The sequence below is a fragment of the Perna viridis genome, chromosome 5, assembly GCF_037379345.1.
Source record: "Perna viridis isolate PV_CMFRI_1.1 ecotype Kerala chromosome 5, ASM3737934v1, whole genome shotgun sequence".
In the NCBI taxonomy this organism is placed as follows: domain Eukaryota; kingdom Metazoa; phylum Mollusca; class Bivalvia; order Mytilida; family Mytilidae; genus Perna; species Perna viridis.
In genome coordinates this window covers 30,347,543-30,369,999 of record NC_142449.1, presented here as the reverse complement: position 1 = coordinate 30,369,999, position 22,457 = coordinate 30,347,543, and the positions used below count along the sequence as shown (strand labels likewise).

The window sequence follows — 22,457 nt, the reverse complement described above, 5'->3', positions numbered from 1 at the left end:
CGCTATAACCTTGGTTCTCTTGATTACTCATTGATTACCGCTACAACCTTGGTTCCCTTGATTACTCATTGATTACCGCTACATCCTTGGTTCCCTTGATTACCCAATGATTACCGCTACAACCTTGGTTCCCTTGATTACTCAATGATTACCGCTATAACCTTGATTCCCTTGATTATTCATTGATTACCACTATAACCTTGATTCCCTTGATTATTCATTGATTACCACTATAACTTTGATTCCCTTGATTATTTATTGATTACCACTATAACCTTGATTCCCTTGATTATTCATTGATTACGACTATAACCTTGATTCCCTTGATTATTCATTGATTACCACTATAACTTTGATTCCCTTGATTATTTATTGATTACCACTATAACCTTGATTCCCTTGATTATTCATTGATTACCACTATAACTTTGATTCCCTTGATTACTCTTTCAATTAGATATATGTTTAACATTAGATTTCTAAGCTATAAAAGTAGTTCAATCAAAAACTTCTTTCCCATTCTGTTTTCAATCAGTCACTGCCAAATTTTCTGTTTTGCCATCAAATACTTCTTCCACAAATGTCAGGACTTTCTTTCTGAAATAATGGGATTGCAACATACTGGTAGTTTGGGTCCACTAAGTATTTATTCCTTTGCAAACGAAACTGTAAAGAGATCCACATTTTATGTGTAGTACCACTGCTGTCACTCACTCCATCTGTAATACAACTGTGAATGCTAGCAAATCAAAATCTTTCTAAGGATTTCAATATAACTTTGAATAATACTTGGTCCTTGAAATTTTGTAGACACTATTGATTTTCAAGGTCATAGGTGAAAGTTCATTGTCACAGTGTACATGTACTTTATTTGTTCCATGGCTAGGAGTACCACTAGTGGTTGTCCCTTTTATGTTATTTTATTATAATGACTTAGACTGTTGCAGAGTATTAACATCTAAGTTATTGTTTTCAGGAGAAAGGGAGCGATAGTATTTTAAATGCATAATTGTTTTTACAGGTTTTAATGGGGAGAAATGAAACAGCACATTTTGTAATTCACCTCAATTACTAAAAACAAAAATATTTTTTTTAAAACCACCGCACAATTGTGCCTTCACATAGATATTAAGTACTTCCTGTCTAAGAATCAGACAAAATGGATATAAGGTGTGGCACATGAAGGAAAAAAATGCAGAGATTTTATTGTATTTACCAATTAATTATACCTGATAACCACCAGAAATAGCCATCAAAATGTGTATAAAATTTGCCTTTTTAAGATATTGGTAGGTCAAATTCTGTTGAAATGCACTATGGAAAAATGGCAGGAAAATTTTCCCACACTCTTTCCTTATATAAGCAGTCAAAAAAATATCTACGTCACAGATGCTTCAGGATAAACTTAAATAGCTTTTTGGTTGTTTTCTAGATGTACTGAATATATTTTAGGCAAAAATGACTAAATTGGGGAAAATGATGTACCACCCATTGCCTGATTCTTACGCAGAATGGTACTGAATTATTATAAAAAAAGGAAGACTGGTCAAACTATAAACAAAGTCATTATGTAGGAAGTTGTTGTTGCTTCAGTCTGAAATTCGCTCCCACCTTACGGCATACCTATATACAGCTCCTGTCAAGATATCAGGTGGCCGTGATAACAGAGTAAGTAGTTTGAGAAAACTCTTTTTGGATGAAAGAATGAATGGATGGACACCATTAACACTATATATATCCCACAAAGCAGGGGTTATGAAAAATTTCCCTAATTCGTTCTTACAAATCTAAAAATCCTATTAAAAAAAACATTTTTACCCATTTCCAAAAGTATGTGGGGGTGTCAATACCCCTCCTACTATTGTTATCCGAACTTTTTTATTCTTTTTTACCAAATGGTATAGACCCCCCTGAGCTATTTAAAATGGGGAACCCTAATTGATATTTCTATCACTACTCATATTTCACTTATCAAAATTTTTCATGTTTTTAGGGTAGAATTGTTTGTTTTAAACTTTTTATCTTTCTTTCAAGGAGATTGATTTATTCTTTTAAACTTATAATTGTTCTTTTGTGTGATAAGTTTATCTGTTATCTAGAGTCTAATAGACATCAGAGGAATTTAGTCCCTTAAATCTGACAGAGAGTTATATTTTTTTCTTTATGGTAAACTTTTTCAATATCATTGAATGTGTTTGTACATGTAGAAGTAATTTTTTGCATTTTTAAAAAAAATATTGCTGATAAATTTGCTAATGTTGTAATTTAAGTCTAGAATTATGATGAAATGATGAAGTGTGGATTCAGATTTTTTTTTCATTAAAAGGGGGGGTGTCTGATTAAGATTGCTCATTTTTGCCCAAATTTTGCACTAACTAATAATATTGTCTAACAAAGAGAAGGTTCAAGCCAACCACCCCTTACCCCCTTTCCCCACCTTGTACCTTCTTCATGGATACACCTCTGATGATGGTGGTCTGGATAAGTAATCTCCAGCACAGGAGTAAATTCCCTATTTAAACCTTTTTGACCTCTACCACACTCAGTACTAAAACCTGCCTCCTTAATACAGAGTATTTATGAAAATTGATCAAATTTTGCCTCCCTTCTTGTCTTTGTTTTAAAGCTAGGTAGCAGGAAACAAAATATTAAAATGTTATGGCCTTATGGACAGTTGGTCCAGTTCATGTGTTTTTGTTGTTTGTTTGTTGGGGTTTAACGTCCGAGCAGCAATATTTCAGCTATATTCAGACAATGAACATGATATGGATGATGAAATGAACATGAAATGATGAAATTAAAAAGGGATGGGACACAAGGACAATGGGGTCGACAAATTTTGAGTGCCACTGGAAATAGGGAGAGGTGGGTAGGGTCGGGCAATTTAGCCTCCTGTGGCAGAGCCCTATGGTTCCTACTCCGGAAGAATACCACAGTAGGGTTCTTTAACGTGCGAGAAACATGGCATCTTTCCCAACACGGTGCACCACTATGGTTTGCGGTCAGGTTTTCCGTATTATAGCCTGACAACCCCAGCATGTAACACACCAGGGGTACCCCATTCCACCACCTGGGGCACACATCCCAGTTGCTCTGTGTGCAAAGCGCCCTAGCCCCCGGCTAGGGTTCTGAGCACTATTTAGTCGTCTTTTACGACAAGCTTAGCGCTGTTGCAGGCCTATTCTTTTAACACCCGGACCTGCACGGGGCCCCGTTCATGTGTGAATTTTTTTTGTTCAATTGTTGTATCCTTTGATATAGTTTTAGAGTACTCACATCAACTAGGATTCCTCTTTCAGTTCAAGTACGATATTTATTTTGTATTCTTGTGATCACAGTTGCTAGTGATCTTATAAATTCCTACTGCTCAGCTTGTTTAAAAAAGGGGGAATTTCCCTGTACTTGTTACTTCCCTTCTCCCATTATTAAAACCATACATAGGAAATTTTTTGTAATTAATTTTCAGTTTTTATTACATTGGTACAATTATGTACATGAAAGGGATAATTAAAATAAAATTTAGGGGGGGAGTAGATTTACAAGGTATTTTGTTTATTATGCTAATTTTAACTGATGAATTCCTTTTAATTACAAATCAAAGTAAAAAAAAAGAGTCAAAAGGGGGTAATGAAAGTGATGAAAAATTGATATTGATGTGTTGACTTGACTTTTTTAATGTAGAGAAATGTTAAGAAATGTGGGTAAATCATAAATGAAAATATCAAAAAATATATTTATCAATGTAATAAAGATGCCATGACACTATTTTTCAAAGTCACAGCTTGATTGAAAGTAAATCTTTATAACACTGTGAAATAATGCTTTTTCTCCAATTAATTACACAATTTCTTGAGGAAGATTTGAGTTAGTAATGCTAGGCTAATAGAAAAAAAATGTCAATCAAGTCTTTAGATTGTCTTCTTGTAGCTGTCTTATCTGATGACCTCTGTGTCACCGATCTGACCCCACCAGTCATCTGATCAGTAGTGTCACAATGCAGGTCAGCTAACCATGACCAAGAGGATAAACTCTGACAATAGCGTGTCATCTGAACCATCAGAATAACAAGCGCTAATAGAATATTATCAAATCAGTGAATCAATGGCTTACACTAGATCATTTTTCTGATCAGTCAAGCACTTAAAAGGGTTTGAATAAGGTGGTTTTGTGTGAGTGCTATTGTATACCCTTGCTATGTTTTAAATGTTACGATTTTCTGGTGATAAGAGGTGTCAGTCAAGTAAAACATGCAAAATATGTTCTCTAAATATTTAAAACTTAAGTTAATGACACTTTAAATCGTAAATTTGCTTAAAGAATTTATTTAATCGCATAGTATTAATGTATTCTGAAAAAAATGAAAGAAAAACATTTGTCTGTTCAATTTTATAGATCATGTATCCATATTTTTTATTTTTTTTTGTTGAAGCTAAAAGGCTTAGCTAGCTATTTGATACTTGAAAGCCTATGTTTGGGTTGTTAGTTCTTATCCAGTTCTGATTGTATGAATTTTTCAATACCATTAATGGGATATATCTTGTGATCCTCAAGTACTATCATTGATCAGTCTATAAAATTTTTGGTTTAGAGATGATTTTATAAAAAGTAACAACCAAATCTTGAACGCAAAGCTGTTGACCATAAATTACCTGCCAAGGGTATTATAACATTTAAAACTGTATTTACCCTTTGAAAATTGGCTGTGTATAAAGACTATTTTTGACCAGTTGAGCAATTCAGGCTCTCTGCAGTCTCTAGTTTTACTACAAAAAGAATCATCACCCATGCATTATTTCACTCTTCTTCAGTATAGATCTCTTTGTTTTTTTTTTTAAACTCAGGTTTAAATCCAGACACTTTGAGAAGGAGGAGTGTCAGCCAGAGTTCCTCAGAAAAAAAGGGGATGCTAGGACATGATTTGCAATTTTTTGTCAATTTTACACCTGAAAATGACTTTCCAAAAAAGGAGGGGTTCCAACCTTGTGAACTCCCTGGATCCATCTCTGCAACCATTACATCTTTTCAAATTAATGAAAAAATGCTGAATATGTAAAATAGAATTTGTATGACAATTTAAGCAAAATGTCAGTGCAATAATGTTTACCACAATTTTTAAAATTACATGAATAAATAGTCAACAATTATATGCATTTCCTGTTTTGTAGACCAGAGAAAAAGCAATTTGTTCATTATGAATGAGTCTTAATTTCCTGATGCTTGTTGGAACTTCGGAGTGGGGTGTTTGGAGATTAGAACACTCCCCCCCAAATTCACATACCTTTGTGTTGGAAAATTTTATTGTCAATGATGGCCTGAAACCCCCTTTTTCTGACATCTTACCTTTTTTAAAATCTCTTGCTCCATAATCTCTTGCTCCATACCTGGGTTATAATGAGAAAAGTATTGTTTATTGAAGTTTGTATATTTTCTGCTGTACATTTTAAAAGTTTCATCTCATTTGACCAATAAGAATCATATACTGTGTATACTAAACATAGTTGTCATTTAAGGAAATACATTGTACCTGGTACAAGAGTTAACTGTTGATTGATTTTGATGCACCTAAAACTTGGACAGCTGCCCCTTCACCACATTACTTCCTTATTTTGACCCAATGAATTAGCATAATAGACCAAGTGTTTTCATGTTTTCATGTATATATTGTCACTAGTGTGTAACTTATATGATTGTTCCTTGTCTACAAAGTTGCATAAAAGTATCATAGGCAGGTCCAAGGGAGGGTATAGCCCTATCCCTCTTTCCTTTGTTCTAGAACTTTTGTTGATCACTGTAAACATATCAATTTTTACGAATTTCGTGGTTGACGGAAAAACGTAAAAAACAGTACCTGCAAAATTGATTTTCAACACTGTATCAAACTAATCTAATTTTTCATAACCGTGATTATGTCTTGATTACACAATTCACGAAAATTAGCAACTGCGAAAATTATTGTGTTTATAGTAATTGAAAAAAAAACCCACAGAAAATCACTTGAGCCCTATCCTGCTCAGCACAATTAGCCCCTTCCTTTTTGTCAGAATTTCTGAATCCCGAATAATAATGTGAAATTCTTCATTGCAAACACTCTTAAGTCAGTATCACCAAATAGGTATTTATCCTACTTGATGCAAGCTTATTCCTCATTAAGGTATGGAACCTTATTGTTTCTCAAAGTCATCAGTAAAATGTCAAGGTCTTCTGTCTAAGATCAAGGTTAAAGGGTAAAATGTGTTCATGACAAGGGGAGTCACTCTTTCCTTGCTATTGTTTTTTTTGTTGTTGTCTATTTATTGGCCTGAATTGAGTCCTTTTTACTCAGGTGGGTCATGCTTTGTATGTGTATAAGGTGGGTTCTGTCAATTGGTTATAAGGCCTGCATGGGTATAGAAGGATGTCATTGTTTATAGTACCATTTAATCTCAAACACCTCTCTTTAAATGGTCATTCATAATATGATGGTCCCAATATTTTAGTTTAAAAAATTAGCATGCTTATTTTAATACATATGAGTTTATTTTCCTCTACGGTTCCACAGCCAAATCCAAAGATACATGTACCAGTTCCTTCACAGTTCATCCTTTTACAAAGTGCTTACTTCAATAAAAAAATTTTTGCATGATACTTTTTTATGCATTACAATTAATTTTTTTTTGACACATAATCAAGTATATATTTATTTTTTCATTTACTAGTTGGTAGAATTTCCTGGGTCTACTGTCTAGAAATACGTTGAGTTGGTTCAAAGCATAGATAAAGAAACTTTTACTCTTCAGTCACTTATTCAAGGTAAAATTATAAAATTATTATTTTTCAAATTAAGACATAATTGATGAGTGGGAGATAGTGTTGTACTCGATTACATATGGGCTGTGTCTTGATATTTTGTTATTTTATACCAAGCATTAGCAATGAGCTTAACACTATTTCTAACACAAACTATTTCTATTCTCATATGACAACATAGATGATAATTGCATATGAATATTTTTGGTATATAGTGTTTGACATTTCAAGGACGTCATAGAGTGTCAGGTAAAAGTTGGTTCCAATAGAAAGTGATTGACGATTAAACATTTCCGGTGTTTAGCACCACATTATATAGCATACAATTTTTTAGTGAATATTGTATTTAACAAACCCTTTTTCAAATCATGCTGTATGAGTTTTTTTGAAGAGTAATCAAGAGAACCAAGGTTATAGCGGTAATCAAAAGAATGTAATCCAGGGACAAAGACCAGACATGGAAAACAGACATACGCAACAAAGAACAGAAAGTAACTAAAATCATACAAACAAAGTAACAAAAGCAAATGACCAACTTGGACTTCACTAAAAACTGGGAGCATGGATTAGGTTCACCGGTAGGGTAAGCGTCCTCTGCTTTTCTAAAATATATTTATTGTTCTGTATGTGTTTTTTCCCAAGCCAGTGGCATATAGAAGATTGAGTGGTGAAAGGTTGGCCTCAAGTTAAAATATTGAGTGCAATACTGACAGTCCATGAACTGATCTGCGGAACAATTTGACAGATCGATGACTGCTGACTGATTGATCGCTGACGGATTGATAACCGATGACCGGTAACCAGTCTGATCGCAGTTTTGTTATGTAAAATGACATATGATCTGTTGAAAATAAAACTAATGTAAAATAAAATATTGCATTGTGTAAATATGTGTAAAATTGACAAAGAAAACTACGGAAACCGTAAAATATATTGACTGCTCGGCGGTCACTTGATGTGATCACTGGTTTAAGGGATCGGTTTGACGGATCAATGACTGATCGGAAATTGATCAGTGATCGATGACTGATGGCAATTTTTTTGCACTTGTGTTCAGTAACAATCTGTCTCAAGAGACTATGGTTCCTATAAGTTTACACTTGTTGGAGACCTTTAGGTGATCCTAGAAAGTGTTTGCTTGAAGACCTTTCTGTGATCCCAGAAAGGACTGTGAAAGTTCTATTGTTGGTGGGGTACCAAATTTTGTGGTTTTCGTGGGTGAGTCAGACCACGAATTTGGTTGCCGACGAAAAGGAGATTCCCATTCATGTGTATACTAAGAACCTCAAAACCATGAATTCAGGAATCTTGTATATCTTGTGTATCACAGAAATTGGTATCCACGAAATAAAGTACTTTCACAGTATTTGCTTGAAGACCTTTTGGTGATCCAATAAAGTATGTGCTTGAAGACCTTTCTGTGATCCCAGAAATTATTTACTTGATGACCTTTTGGTGATCCCAAGAAGTATTTGCTATTAAGAATTCAGGCTATACTCCGATGCATTTGTTACATTTTTCCATATCTGTTGTGCATTATCTGTAAAATTAACCTGTATATAGAGACAACCTGTTTTATGTGACCACTATCCCCTCTTTAAGATGTCATTTGATAAGAACTTATTGTGATGGTTTAAAACTAGTCTTATAGTCCATTAATGCTTGACTCAATGTATGGTAATATGTTAAAATCAAAGACCTTTTGGGAACATAGAACGTTGCATGATCTGATCGTTTTTAAAGACAAGCATTCAAGTACTACTTGTTTCTTTAGTTTAGACATGGCATGGAGAAGTAATTCAAGGACAATTGAGTATCATGACAAATCAGAAGAAATCCATGTTATATTTTATTGATTTGATTGATTGATTGATTGTTGGGGTTTAACGTCCGAGCAGCAATTTTTGAAGCTCACCTCACCAAGTAAGCTATTGCCATCACTTGGCTTCCATTATTGTTTTAACGATTTTTCAACTCTTTTATTAACTATGAATAGATCATGTAGGTCAGACGAAATGTTTTTGCATATGTCTCCAAAACCATTAGGTTTAGAAAAAAGTGTTCAGCATGGTAAAACCTGTATGTGATCAAGTTTGGTCAAATCTGTTTAGCCATGTTGGAGTTTTTTTTTGCTGTTTTTAATATTATTTCTTTAAAAAATCTTCTCCGCTGACACTACTAAACCAATAATGACTAAACTTGGTATAAATGTTCCTCAGGGTATTCTGCATAGAACTGATTTGGGAATTTTTTATCTGCCACCATTACTAAGAAAAGAACACGGGGTCAGACAGGTGTTTTTCTGTACATCTTCAAAACCATTAGGTTTAGCAAAATTCTGACATGAGGTAAAAGTGTAAGCTTGACAAGTTCTGTCTGTGGTCAAGTTTTTATATAAATCTGTGAAGCCATTTTGGAGTTATTGCTACTTGATGCTTGAGGAATCTTGTTTTTTTTTAATGGGGTCACCTGCCCCTACTGTTCTGTAAAAAAGGGCCCAAAAGGGGTAAAATAGGTGTTAGTTTTAAGTTGATGTAAAAGTTTTTTCTCTTTTTTTTCATTCTTTTTTTTATTTGTTTATTATAAAATTCTGTTTCCCCATCATTTACTGTTTTTAGGTAATGAGGTACAAAGTGATTCGATCATGGAACCACCCTGAAATAGAACAGTTCTCAAATTGCATTACAAAAATTTGTGAAAACGAGTTCTTTTGTTCATAATGAACTGTTAGTCCCAATTTTTAAGTATGTCAAAAACTTATATTTTGTCCACACTTGCCCCAAATGAACGTACATGTAGTTCTACTGGCTGATGTCATATCATGCTGCACTTGGCCTCTTGGGAGTAATTTTGAAAATTGTTGTTGCATTTTTTGTTAATAAATTGAAAAAATTTAGAAGTCCAAGAGGAATAAGACAGGTTTTGTTTTAAATGATTGATTTGACCAGAAATCTTGGTGGCATTATTTTGCATTCAGAATATTTCACAATTCATTCACAGAATTTTTTTATTATTACTTCATTATGTCAGCCCTATGAAATGCTCTTGTGTTTAAGTTGTACAGTAACTTCTTAAAGGAATCAGTGCATTTAGGTCAAAACTAGTACAGAAAGTTTGTGAAGGTGTGATGACTACAAATTGGAATTGTTGCCCTTGAAAGATAAAATATGACTATTTTCGTAGGTTTTAGCTTGCATTTTGAAAACCATTTAAGATACATGTAGAAAGAAATTTTCATTTGATGTACCTTTAAAGAATTACAGCCCTTGAAATACAATTAATATTTGTCAAGGTAAGTCAGTTGGTTATGTCCTATGTCTCGTTTCAGATAATCTGTTTTATCCAATATAATATTTGCTTATCTGTGTGTTATAAAAGGATATTGAGATTATTTTAATATTATCCCTTTCCTGGACCCCTGTTTGCTGTTAATCTATATTCCTAAGTTTTTTGACACATACAAGTATTTACCTATGAGTATTAATTGGATTGTGTTAGGCAGATTTTGAGAGTTGTTATTAGGCTAATTTATTGAAATACTTAGCAGGTGCCTGCTTAATTAAAATGCAAATATAATTGATGGGTTTGTCTAGCTGAAAATTTGACCTGAAATTTATGTGAGAGGTTGTGGAAATAATGACTCCTTTAATATCTTATTTTGGATGATTGACTAAGGTTTTTATATATTAATTAACTGAGTTGCTAATTTTTGAAGGAGATAAAAATAAAGTGTAGATAGAAGTTGTTTGATATTTTAAACACCCGATCTGGGATTTACAAATATAACTGATTGTTGCATTTTGCCCTTGCCATGCTTGTTCTGATGTTCAATCATACTTTTATCAAGTAATATCATTTAAAATAATTTATTTATTTGACACCATCCTAACTTCTGGGAGAGAAGACCCCTAGAACTTTCGAAGACTCACAGTGGTGTTATGTTACAGAGGACAGTTTGTGATATTTATTTCCATACCACACCCTTACCAAATTTGAGTTACGGTGATAATAAATAATAACAACCTTACTAGTTGTTAATTTACTTAACACCAATGTCATGCGTCAATATTAAACATATTCCGAGTGTTTGGTGGATTGCAAAAAAACTCTGAGCAATTCCCTAACCAGTTTCACGACTTCATAAGAATCAGGAAAAATTGGAAAAACCTTAAACAGCTCCGCCAGCTTGGTGATTACTTTCACTCAAATATGCCTTTTCTTTTTGAAGTGACAACTATATGATCTCCGTATTACTGGAAATGTGTGTAAATTTCCATTAGAATGTGAGAAAAGTTATGTTTTGACTGAGTTAAATGACTTTGAAATGTTCATTTGCCGTGTAGTGCATTTGAATCAGGACTCATTTTACCAACATGACATGGAAAATCTTGTCTGTATGCCTTGATTCAGTTGGTACAAGTAGTTGATCCACACTGTCAAAGTGATGGGTCATTTCATTTTCATGTTTCACCCACTGCCTGATTTTTATAGGGATGGACACTTAACTGTCTACAAGGGGAGGCAAATACTCAAAAGGGGATGTCCTGCAAGTTTTTTATCCTTGATTTTATGTATGGAAGTCAGTCTTCTAATAGAGTAATAGCCTTCCCATAATGCATTACAGAAAATGGTAATGAGTAAACTTGATTAAAAAATGAATAACTATGTTTATATACAATAAGCTCAGTCATTTTCAGAAATAGGAAAAGAATACAAAAGTTTAAAGATGTCTAGTATATGCAGTCTATTTGTCGTCTTCTGGAGTGAAATAATTTGTGTAACTTTATTAATCACACATTGATTTTTTCGCCTGAAAAAAATGCATGTGACACGTCGCTAATTCTATTTAGCAAACAATGCTTAAACTAGATTTCATCTGATGATTTGAAGTTGTAACAACTTTTCTTTTCTTTCTTTTGTGTCATTTAACCAGCTGTCAAATTAATTTTTGTACAATATTTTTTCAAAGGCGACAAAAAAACTGATTAACTTATTACAAATCACCAATGAAGTGTAGGAATTAATAATTTCCTATTTTGCAGCAAGGATTGTTTTTTTTCTTTTGGTCCAGATGTTGTTTCTTTGTGAATTAAGATTATTGAGAAAAATATAATTCCTTTAACACAATGATTATAAGTAATGTTACTAGGTGGTAATTAAGACCCTACAGCAAGCTGTTGACAAAATTCTTTTTTTTTCTTTTTATTTTGCATCACTTCTTGATGACTTTTTAAAAGAAAATTTAATTCTGAATTAAGATCTATGAATTATTATAGTTATATGATTACTGAAGACTAGCTGTCGGATTGTTTTTTTGTAAGTATATATATATATATATATTTTTTATCTTTTTTTGTGCTTGTCCTAAGTCAGGAATTTCTGGTCTCTGTGTGTCTTGTTTCGTTTTCACCTTTAGTTTTTTTTTTTTTATGTTACATTAGTATTTTATAGGGGCAACTTTTTTGTTGAACCTGTGTATAATGATGTTTTGGGGCCAGATGCAGCCTGACTGTGGTATGAGGATTTCCTTGTCGTTCATTGAAGACCAATGGATGGCCTTGGGCTGATGTTTCCACCACGGTGTGTTTGTTTTCTTTTTGATATATACACCATACCTATTTTCAATATATATCTGTTTTGATTAATATAATTTGTAGAAGTAAAAGATTTTGTAGAAGAGCTTTCCTCCTTTAAAAACAAGGCTGCTTTATTTGATTATTTTTGATGAAGATACTCATTGACAAGATGAAGATTTAAAGAGGATAGTGCTTTAAAAAAAAAAACTAATTAGAGTAACATCTGAGGAAATATGATGGAAGGGAGAGGGCAAGTATGTATATTTTTATGCACTTTTCATTAGGCAAGAGAAAAAAAACTAGTCGGTTTAAGGTTACTCTACCTTTTCTATTTTTCTGCCTACCTTAGCACATTTTATTAGTATTTTTGTTGAAATACTGCCTAATTAATTTTAGTGGAGACTATTAAAGTAAAAAAAGCCTCCAAGAAGCATCTTTTAACTTATAAAAAATTAAATGATTTTACCTTATAACCTACCTACCTTATTTTTCCATCCAATGTAACTTTTAACAGACATAATTTTTTTCTTGGCCTTTTTTGAAAAAAGAGGAGGGTTAATGCTGTTGAAATACCCATGTATTTTTTTTTTTTTTACAATTTCATTTCTGTGGGGTGTTGTTTAATTTTGGGTTTTTAAATGATTTTAATTAATGATTTTTTATGACCCATCAGTGTTTTCATATCATATTAGTCTAATCAATTTTCAAGGGATTTTGGTCTGTGTTTTCAATTTTGTGAACTAAAATTTCAATGGAAACATTGTTGAAATTAATATGCTCCTTATATATCTGTCTGAAATCTGGATCATTAATTTAGTAGCAGTAGAAAGTTATAAAAGAAAATTATTTCTTTATCTTTGGATGCAGCATTTTGGTTTTATCTGTCATTTTAAGTACTATTTGATTTATCACAATGTGTTTAAAATCTGTGTTCAATCAATCTACTCCTCTTCCAGCCAGTTTGAAGTGGGGTAAAAAGTTCATCAGTAGTCAACTGATGTAGATTAGTTTAAAAAAGTTGAGTTGCAAATTTGATGGACCATGAGAACCGATTTGTTCAATTAGACATAGTTTTCCTTTCCTCTTTCGTCTACCCTGTAATAGATGTTTTATCAAGAGCTCGGCAGGTGTTTCTAGAAAAGCAGAGGACGCTTACCCTACCGGTGCACCTGGTCCATGCTCCCAGTTTTTAATGGAGTTAGAGTTGCTCATTTTCTTTTCTTGCTTTCTATATATTATTTTGGTTATTTTATGTTCTTGTCTTTGTCCCTGGATTACATTTTTTTTTATTTCTGCTAGTATTTTGGTTCCCTTGATTACTCTTTACAGAATGAAAATTTTGTTGTATTCCTTAATTCTGGATCTGCCCCTAGCTTTGTACCCATATGTCATGAGCACAAACGAAGAAACAGTTACAAATGTCACAGGACAGTCCACTATAACTGAGCAGAGTGAAGCTTAAAATTGTTTTAGTCTGTAGAATGGCCTGGATTCTAATGAAGGTAGATCTAGGGTAAGGGACACAACTCTTACAGATCGTTTGAATGTTTGTATTTACCATTTTACATCAACCTCATATTAGCATTAAAGTAACTTGGACTGATTTCATTCTGTTTCAAAGCCAAAGCTTGAACGGCTTTAGTGAAATTGAATATGATACAGACATATCACTGATTTAAAGAGTTATGTCCCTTACCCTAGGTCTACCTCCTTAAATTGATTCCCTTGTTAAAGCTTTAATGAAGTCTCTTTTCTTTTGCCCACTTAATTTGGAGCTTGTGTTTTGGGTTTACTTAGACTAAGTATCAATTGTATTTAGTTCATTTTATTTTTACATTATTATTGTTTGTTTTGACAACTAATTTTACTGATTTTGATTGGTGGCAATTTTATGCTACCCATTTGTGTTGAAATTTAAAAGAAATAGTGAACCCCAATGAAAGCAGAATGTTTAGCATGCTATCAAACTTTAACCCTCCTTTCATTTTGAAATGCCTGTACCAAGTCAGCAAAATAATGGTAAGTTTCCAACTTTCTGATTTTTACCCTAATATTTCCATTTGTTATACAGACTTTCCTTGTGAATATTGCTTAGATTTTATCAATTAGGTAATTTTTTTATTACTCTTCATTACTGAGTCTGAGACTGTCAGTTCATCTGGTAGTTTTCCTGTTCATCTATTTGTTCATCTTGCATACAACCTCTTACTGCTGGTATAGTGGCAAATATTGTTCATTTGAAATTCGTGTGAATTGAGCTTCATGTGAACTTGACATGAAATTAACCAGATTTTCAAAAGAAATTTACTGACAATGAACTTTTGCAAGAAGGCTTTGTTTCATGTAGACATTTTATGACATTTTTTCACAAAATCATATTGGACATGTTTGTTTAAGTAAACTGAATGTGCTCATCTGTTGCTTTTGGATTTTGAACTAGCTTACAGAAAAAGCAACTATTCTTCCAAGTTAGGTACAGCTTCTTGTCTTTTGTCCTATTTGTAACAATGTTTGTATTCTGTATCGGTTTCAGGAGTTAAATCCGAATTCAACAGTTTTTTATAGTTTTATTTTCCCACCTCTGTCAGAGTTCAGGGGGAAGGTTGAGTGCTCACAAGCATGGTTAACTCCACCACATACTTTATGTGCCTGTCTCAAGCCAGGAACCTGTAATCCAGTGCTTGTCCTTGTGTTTTAAAGTCTTTGTTATTTGTTTTGAGTTTTTTCTATACTACAGGTCAATCTTTGTCTTTTGTAAACAGTTTTACTTTATTTATTTTGGGGCCTTTTACAGCGCACTTTATGATGTGGGTTTTACCCTGTAGAAGTTAATTATGCGTTGCTTGGTGGATGACTGTCACACTGACAATCATATCACATCTCCTATTTTTATGTTAGTGTGAAAAGTTTACGAGAAAGTCATGTGAAGGCTTGATTCATATGAATTTCATATGGATTCTGTCACAAAGATTGAGGTATATTAAAGGGTGAAATTTGCCCCCTTATTTTAGCGAAAAATTGATGTTTGATTTGTAATAAACTTTTACTTGCTGAACATAATTTTTTAAACTTATGGTTTAATTGCCTATATTTATAACAGATCTGTTTTGCACATTTTAATTGTAATCATAGCAAAGTAGCTTGTTTTCTTAAATTTTACAAAACCAAGAAGTAAATTATCAATTTTATGTGAAATACAAATGTCTGCCTCAATGTAGACCCATGTAATATTTTGATATTTTGAAACATTTTGTCTATTTTATCTGAGAATTCCCGATGATTTGATTGGTCTGTGTTGGTGCAGGCATCACAAATTTCACAAAATTATTTTGTACCAACATTCAGCTATCTTTGCAAAAACTTGAGTTTTTTACTCCATTCAACTTGTTATTACTCAACCAGAACTAATTACGAAATTCTAAGATTGTAATATTGTTGTACTAAATTAAGTCTTAACAGATATTGCAGATTAGTAACATTCTATCAATATGTTTAGAAAATCAACCTAGTAGGTTGACCAAAAGCACCCTAAGTGTACCTAGTCCATTTATTTGCTCAATTCAGGTGAAATGCATGTGAAAATAATGTGAAATAATTTTGCCTGTACGACTTACATGTAAGTTCAGAGAAGTTAAGGACTGTGAACTCTATACCTTGGAAAGTACAAGCTGACAACAGATGTTTGAAAATGGCCCATAAGACAATGACCACTATTCATGTAACATCAAAAAGCAAAAATTAAGTCTCTTCATAAATCTGTGCTTTTCATTACTGAAGATTTGTGTGATTTAGAGGGCAGCTGGATTTCAATGATCAATTAATTTTATTGATAAAAATTTCTCTTGACAGAAGTACTTTATTTAAAATTTCCATTTTGGTAGATTAAAAGATAAGAGTAATAATTTTAGGCTTGGCCCCCAATGGAATGTTTAAACAAAAATCATATGTAATTCTCATCAGCAACGGACTGTGACAGAAATTCGCCAATAAATTTCTAAGTGCCCTCGATTTTGACATATAGCTTGGTGGTGGCATGTGTTTTCTTACAAATTCTGATTAATGTGAAAATATTTCACCAGTAGCTGTGATAGATAAGCGTACAAAAATTATCTTAGTTCTTAATTACAGGCGTTGAGGAATGTCTTAATGTGCAGAACAAACAGAGGGATTCATTTTCAGATAAATGATAATTTGTCTGACCTCAAGGTCACAGAAATTAAACTTTCCTTGTCAAATCATAATTTCCCATAAACAGGCTTGGCTCTCAAAGAATTTGATAGATATCTGATGTGATCATGTTGATTAAAGGTCTCATCTTGTTTATATGAATTTTGTTTGATGATTCACCAGGTAACTGTAGTTTAACATTTGCAATTTCTGTTTACATCAGATTTGTGAATTATCTCCCTTTAAGTGGTTCAGTTACCCTATTTTTGGATAGAGTTACTTCCCCTTTCACCATTTGAGCAAAGGAATATGTTTGGGTTTCTTAAATTTATCAAATATTTTACAGAACAAACAAGAACAATGATTGTTGAATTCAGAAGTGTAGAGTTTTAGAAAACTCATATTTTTTTTGCTCATAATCCGTCAGTTTAGTTATTAAATTTTCAAAAATATTTCTTGTATACAAAACAATTTCAGAGGGTGTAGAATGGGGTATTTTTTTTTTAATCACATTTTTAACATTTTTGGGGGCTGTTGATCAGTCTATTTTAATAGTTTTAATTATTATTAGATATGTGGTCAAGCTGATTGAGGAACTGTGCTAAAAACTGTATCTAGGCAAGGATTTTTTTTTCTGAACTCTGATTAGATAATTGCAGTCAAACTGATTAAGGGAGTGTCGAAATATGAATATACGATGTAGCTCTCTAGATTTCTTTTTTTAATTTTTCTGAGGGTATCACATAATACTTTTCCACTTCATGAGGTGGGGGGTATAAAAAGATGTGTGGACCTCATCTAAACATATCAACACAGCTTAGTTGTTTTAATGTTAGACATTCATGTCATTGTGTAAGGCTTACAGATATTTTATGTATGTTTAGCTGGTATTGTTAAAATTTTATAAAGGAAGTGCAGAGAAGTTTAATCAAACTTTAGCCTAATCTGATATTTACTATAGTCAGTGTTTTTAAATTGAAAAGTCAGTTTTTCAAAAGTTGGACAATTAAATATGCAGTGGAAGTGATAATTATGTAATGTTTGTTTAAGCTATACAGTGAAGTGATAATATTCCCCTTATATTGTTATGTTTGTATTTTAGTAGTTTTAAATGTTTTTTAACAAAATGTTGATAATTACATTTTTAGATTCGTTTTACCCTAAGGTGGATAATTAATATGAAATCTGTATGTACCCCATAATTAAAGGGTTTAATTCAAAATAATAATTATATGAGTTTATGACTCGAAAAAATGGGTGGAAACTGGTATCACTTTGTACTTGCAGTTTAAATAATGCCTAAATATCAGATGAATTAGCCCTTCATATAATTTATTGAAATTATTTTCTTTCATGGGCTGGGTGCAATTTTTTCTTGTCAAGGTCTGTGATTGTTTTGAAAGAGTAATTATACAAGTCTATGTTTGCCGATTATAATTAGTGTTTTTAAAGGGTGCTAAATATTTCTTTTAAACTTAGTATTTAATGTATTCCTGGCTAATTACTAAGTTTGCTTAGGAAGTCTTAAGAATAGTCATCACTTATTTTGATTCTAAATTGACATTTTTTTAAAACCACATCTTTTAAGGAGTTTGACCTAAATTTACTTAACCAAATAAACTATTAAACTGAACTTAACTAGATTTTAATTGCAGACTGTTGATTTTGGGTTTAAAGGTACATGTATATAAATGTAAAACGGAGAATGATCTTAGAATAAATAAATTTCCTCAGTGATTTACAGAATGAAAATTGTTAGTTAAAAATTGACTGAACTGAAAACTGTATCTAAGGTTTGACTGTACTGAAGATTGTTTCTAAGCTTGGACTGTACTAAAGACTATCTAAGCTTGGACTGTACTAGGGACTTTATCTAAGCTTGGACTGTACTAGGGACTTTATCTAAGCTTGGACTGTACTAAAGACTATCTAAGCTTGGACTGTACTAGGGACTTTATCTAAGCTTGGACTGTACTAGGGACTTTATCTAAGCTTGGACTGTACTAAAGACTATCTAAGCTTGGACTGTACTAGGGACTTTATCTAAGGTTGGACTGTACTCTAGACTGTATCTTAGTTTGGATTGTACTAAAAAATTTATCTAGGCATAGACTGTACTAAAGACTATCTAAGCTTAAACTGTACTGAAGACTGTATCAAAGCTTGAACTGTACTAAAGTACCGGGCGCGGATCCAAGGACTGGCATACCAGGTGTACGCCCCCTAAATCGGTAGGAAAAAAATTTCACCTCAAGTTTCACCCCATAATATGTTTTGCCTTGCTTTGCACGGCGTTTAATTCAGTTAAAGACTATCTAAGCTTGGACTGTACTAATGACTGCATCTAGGCTTGGACGGTACTAGGGACTTTATTTAAGGTTGGACAAAAGACTGTTTATAAGCTTGGACTGAAGTGAAGACTACATATATGTAATAATTGTCTGAAAGGCTATCTAAGCTTGGACTGTACTAAAGACTGTTTCTAAGCTTGGACTGAAGTAAAGACTACATACATGCAAGGATTGTCCTAAAGACTTTATTTCAGCTTGGACTATAATGGAGACCATATCTGTACTATCATTGTCATTTGATTCACCACTAGACTACTTAAGGTACACCGACAATGACATATTTCCCTTTTGGTATGACAGATATATGATTGCTACGCCACCTCTCATATCTCATCGCTTTGTAGTGGTCTACCAATGTCATATTATTATGTCATTATGTCATGTAAAGTGCTACAAGCTGTCATGTTGTTCCATGTCATATGCAGCGACAGCCGGCTTGTCATCTTTATGCTAATTCTTTGCACCTATCTTCTTTTGAATGTTTTTTTTTTTTAGAAATTTAAGCCAGCATGCTTGTTAATTATGCTAATTCTTTACACTTTGTTCTTTTGAAGCTGTTTAAAAATTGTTTCAGAGCAATTTGTCTTGGAAAAAATAATTAATTTCTACCTTGTTATACAAATGATATATGTAAAGATGTATATATTATCGTCAAAAGTACTATTGCCTACTATGCAGTTCATGAATCTGTCTGAATTCATCACAATATTTTTTCTTGACAACTTGAATGTATTGCAAGACAAATTGATAGGCCTTCAGGTACAGAAATATGATAGATTGTGACAATTATTAAGACAATGTTTGCTGGTAAAGTGTACTTTCATGAGTTAAAAGTTGTGTTAATTTAAAAGGGAGTACATGCTTTTAAGGACCTGTATTTATATGCTCATGGCTGAATAATTTGATGATGCTATTAAATGTGGATTGGGTGATAATACATGTACAAGTATTTTTTTTTTCTTTTCATAGTGCAAAAGAGTTGTCGTTTTAAGTTGGTCTAATAAAAGGAATTTATTAATACAACTGTGACCTTTTTTAATCCTTTTCAAATTTCGAACAAGTATTTTAACATTGATATACATAGAACAACAATGTTTAGGGTCATAGCCACGGGGTTTTGGTGATTTTGATGACCCTTACCCTGGAAGCAAAAGGTAGCATTAAAAAATTTTGAAGATTAAACTAAAATTTGGTTTACCATTATTAAAGCTGGGAATTTGTTTTAGGTTCAGACCTGAAACTAGTGTGAATACTGACCTGTATTTTAATACCATCTTTATTAGGGGAGGCATGGGCAGATTGAAGGGGTCCGAGGAGCCTGGCCTCGTTTTGCCCAAAAATTGATTGATTATATATAAAGACTTGAAATCACCAGATTTGTTCCCCTCTTTCAGCTTTTCAGATGTTCCCCCTTTCAATGGGAGGAATGACATATTAAAGCAGTAATCTGTATTGTATATTATATGGTACTATGAAAGTACTTTTTTCATGGGTACCAATTTTCGTGGTTTAGGGAAAAATTATCAGTTCTTTGCGTCTTGAATTCTTGGATTTAACAACAAATACAAAATTTCCTTTCCATTTGGAACCAAATTTTGTTGTTTACCACTAATACAAATTAATACAGTCCTTGAACCAATCCATGCAAGGATTTGACAGATTGATGACCATTGACTGACTGATCGCTGACAGATCCATGACCGATCGCCGGTGACCAATCTGATCACAGTTTTGTTATTTAAAGTTACGTAAGATCTATTTTAAATAGAAGAAATGTGAAATAAAAGTATAAATTGATGTTTAATATATTACATTATATAAATATGTGTTAAATTGACAAAAAAAAACCAACCAAAACTGTAAAATACACTGACCACTCTGTGGTCATGTGATGCGATCGCCAGTTAAATGGATCGGTTTGACAGATCGATGACTAACCGGAAACTGATCGATGATCGATGACTGATTGCAATTTTTTGTTGCTTGGATCGGTTCAGGTACTGTACTTTCACAGCACTTTGATTGAAATCTTTTCTACTATAGAACTGAAGGTAACAGTCCACAAAGGATGGTCATCTGACCTACTGGTCATATGTTGTATGTTGGCAATTTAGGGGTCATCAACAAAGAAATAACTTGATAGAGCTCAGTTAGAATTATTCAACAGTAACTGTACAATCATGACCATATTAATGACTTACATTGGAATGGAAGACAAGAAAAAGTTCAAATAAGTGTTTGTAATTGCACTACGGAACCCCCATGGTTGGATGTATAATTAGAATATCATAAAAGGCGAAGGAATTTCCTTCCATCAATGTCTAACGGTTAATTGCTTTTCTCTAGAGCAAGATTCATAAAGATTCATGGCATTATTTTGTCAATGTCTCACACATTTTGTCTCATAATAATTCAAGTATTTTTTAGTCTGTCAATTAGCAAAAAAAGGCAATGGAAAAATTCATTGTATTTGATTTGTCTCACAAATTTTTCAAACTCCTTGTAGAAATTGGAGAATTGTTCCGACAGTTCCATTTTTAATTGTGTAAATGACTTATAAAATATATCTCCAAGGGAGCTTTGATATATAATGACTTTTGTGATAGTTTGATTTGTTCAATGTCTAATATGGAGTGAGCAAGGTTAATGAGCTAAAAGGACATAGCAGGGTTTCATTCAATAACATGAAGAACACATGTACTACTCATGTATTCTCTGTAAGGAAATATCTGGTTTTTGAGTAGCTCTTTGCAAAAATATTTCCATAAGGGAAGATTCAGCTGTTTAGAACAGGATTGCCCAAGGTTTTTGACCCAGATGCCTGCTTTAAGTTGATATGAAAAGGGTAAAAAATGGACTTGGAGACCTCTTAAAATGGAATCAGGCTGTTGAACAAAGTGGATGGTTGATTCTTATTTTCAAAATCAAATCCTTTTAAGCTTCGTTTTGATCTTTTTTTACCTGAAATGCTTTAAATATATGCCATGGAACTTTGTCTGTAACCAATCAATCAATCAATCATTTTTAATTGTTGTAGCAGATGTGAGTGACAATCCTCAGATTTAGTTGACATGGCCTTAAACAGGCATTATTAGAAAACCTCAGGTTTATTTAACATAGCCTTATAACAGATGTGATTTGGAACTTTAAAATTTAATTGACATAGCCTAGTAAAAGGCTTGAGTGGGAAACCTCAAATTTACTCCACATGGCCTTAAAACAGATGTGAATGAGAAACCTCAAATTTATTCAACATAACCTTATTATAGGTGTGAGCAAGAAACCTTGAATTTAGTCAACATAGCTTTATAATAGGTGTGAATGAGAAACCTCAAATTTACCCCATATTTGTTTGGGAAACCTCAAATTGACTCCACATGGCCTGATAACAGGTGTGAGTGGGAAACATCAAATTTATTTGACATAGCCTAATATATTGTCATTATCATTAAGTACATATGCTTTGAGACAATGCCAGGTGCCATGTGTCCTTTATGCCCAGACAAAGAAGCGAATCTTGTGAACATTTCTTTTGTGTACAAGTTCAAATTTGAAATATTGACATGTACAAAAATCA

General features: G+C 32.8%; 1 protein-coding gene across 5 annotated transcripts in view; it reads left to right on the top strand.

Annotated features, from left to right (window-relative positions):
- The window catches only part of LOC148617029 (zinc finger homeobox protein 3-like), a 161,471-nt gene that overhangs the window by 16,201 nt on the left and 122,813 nt on the right, over positions 1-22,457 (top strand). For 4 of the 5 annotated variants that reach the window (XM_088584296.1, XM_088584294.1, XM_088584295.1 and 1 more), the window contains one exon: positions 6,696-6,789. The exons of the other annotated variant lie outside the window; for it this stretch is intronic. The gene's annotated coding sequence lies outside the window, so the exon portion shown is untranslated. The remainder of the gene's footprint in view (positions 1-6,695; positions 6,790-22,457) is intronic. 5 annotated transcript variants of the gene reach the window in all.